Source organism: Sturnira hondurensis, unplaced genomic scaffold, assembly GCF_014824575.4.
Source record: "Sturnira hondurensis isolate 20B ecotype Veracruz unplaced genomic scaffold, ASM1482457v3 Scaffold0007627, whole genome shotgun sequence".
Lineage (NCBI taxonomy): Eukaryota > Metazoa > Chordata > Mammalia > Chiroptera > Phyllostomidae > Sturnira > Sturnira hondurensis.
This window is the reverse complement of record NW_028080258.1, coordinates 1-1,411: the sequence shown is the minus strand read 5'-3', so window position 1 is coordinate 1,411 and position 1,411 is coordinate 1. Positions and strand designations below refer to the sequence as shown.

Genomic DNA, 1,411 nt, shown 5'->3' with positions numbered 1-1,411 from the left:
AGCTGGGCGTAGGTCACATCCTGGGGGTCTTCAGAGGCAGCAGCCTGGAACAAGGGGACAGTGAGAGGGGTGAAAGGGGGTTTGGGTTGGGAAAGCCTGGGGCCTGGGGAGGACGGGACCCACCTCACTGTCCACCTGTCTGTCCTCTTCTGCTTGTCTATCCTTCATGCCCAGCAATTCCTCTGACAGGGGGAAAGGTGAGGAGGCCATTCCGTGCCTGAGTTTTGGTGTCGAGCAGGTCACCTGGCTGTAGGTCTCTCCCTGGGGGTCATCATGGGTCCTGTTCTGCTGCAGAGAGACAGTGAGACAGAACCAGTGTGTCCTTGACCCCACGGTTGAAACCCTCCAGTTGTGTGTCCACATGGTGTCAGAGTGACAACTAAACTTCAGATCAGCTGAGGTCACTCTCCTGATGGAGTCTGCAGGGACTCCCTGAGCCCTGGGGCTCCTGGTGCTTCTGAGGATCTGAGTCTTAACCTAATGCTCTGTCTCTTGCTCATTCAGCTCCAGCCACAGGGCCCATCTGGCTGAAGCAGCAGGTCCTGCCTCAGGACCTTTGCACCTGCTGTTTTCTCTCTTCTCCCCTCATCACACACTCTGTCCCCTGCTTTTGCTTCATTCTCTTTCACAGCACTTGGCTCTCCAGGATGCCATCTGCCTGTGTGCAGGTGTCTCCCTCACCCACAGGTGAGCTTGAGGAGGGTGGGGCCAGGCTGCCCAGGGCTGCACTGGGGCAGTGACATGGAGCCAGTAACCAGTGGGCTCCCATCACAGCTGCTGCATGAGTGAGTGATGGGACCCTGGGACCTGCGGGTCATTCACTCATTCATGTCTGGTGAGACCTGGAGGTGCACAAGGGACAGAGGATGAGAAGCCAGCACAGGGGACCACCCAGGAGGGGTCATGAGGTCACAGGAAAGTGGGAGGAGTGAGTCACAGCAGGACAACCTCGTGCCCTTAAGGACAGGTCAGTGTGGACGCTGCTGAGGACAAGGGGAGGTGGACAGGGAAGTGACCACTGGAGTGAACTGGGGAACAGGGAGGTCCTTGGTGGCCTGGACAGAAGCAGGGGTCTCACCTGAGGGCCCAGCTCCATGCTCTCCCCAGGATGAGGGTCCTTCATGGCAGCATCTGGAGGGGAAGAAAGGGAGGGTCTCCTGTCATGGTCCCCGAGATCTCAGGGCTGCAGACTCACCTGCTCCCAGGTGGGCCACTAACCCAGGGTGAGGTGAGGGGCCAGGTCAGGTTGTATGGATTTCAGTCCCTCTCACCCCTGACCCTGCACCCTCCCAGGCTGTCCCCCTCCCCCATTGCCTCCTGAGATCCCTGTACCCTCCTCCCCAGGGCAGCTGTCCCTTCCTCTCACAGAGGGGCTCTTCCTGGGCACCTGCAGCTGGGTTGGATCTGGGGG

The 1,411-nt window shown here is 59.5% G+C and overlaps 1 long non-coding RNA gene across 3 annotated transcripts; it reads right to left on the bottom strand.

The window, feature by feature from the left end:
• LOC118991569 (uncharacterized) lies at nt 1-1,408 on the bottom strand. Of its 3 annotated transcripts, XR_005067448.1 has the most exons (4): nt 1,367-1,408; nt 1,079-1,131; nt 124-288; nt 1-44 (listed from the first exon to the last, which is right to left on the bottom strand). It is a non-coding gene; the product is annotated as an uncharacterized LOC118991569 (long non-coding RNA). The 3 variants fall into 3 exon arrangements; XR_005067446.1 differs by lacking the exon at nt 1,367-1,408 and having other exon boundaries at nt 1,079-1,253; XR_005067447.1 differs by lacking the exon at nt 1,367-1,408 and having other exon boundaries at nt 124-285; nt 1,079-1,252.
• Between the last annotated feature and the right edge of the window lie 3 nt (nt 1,409-1,411).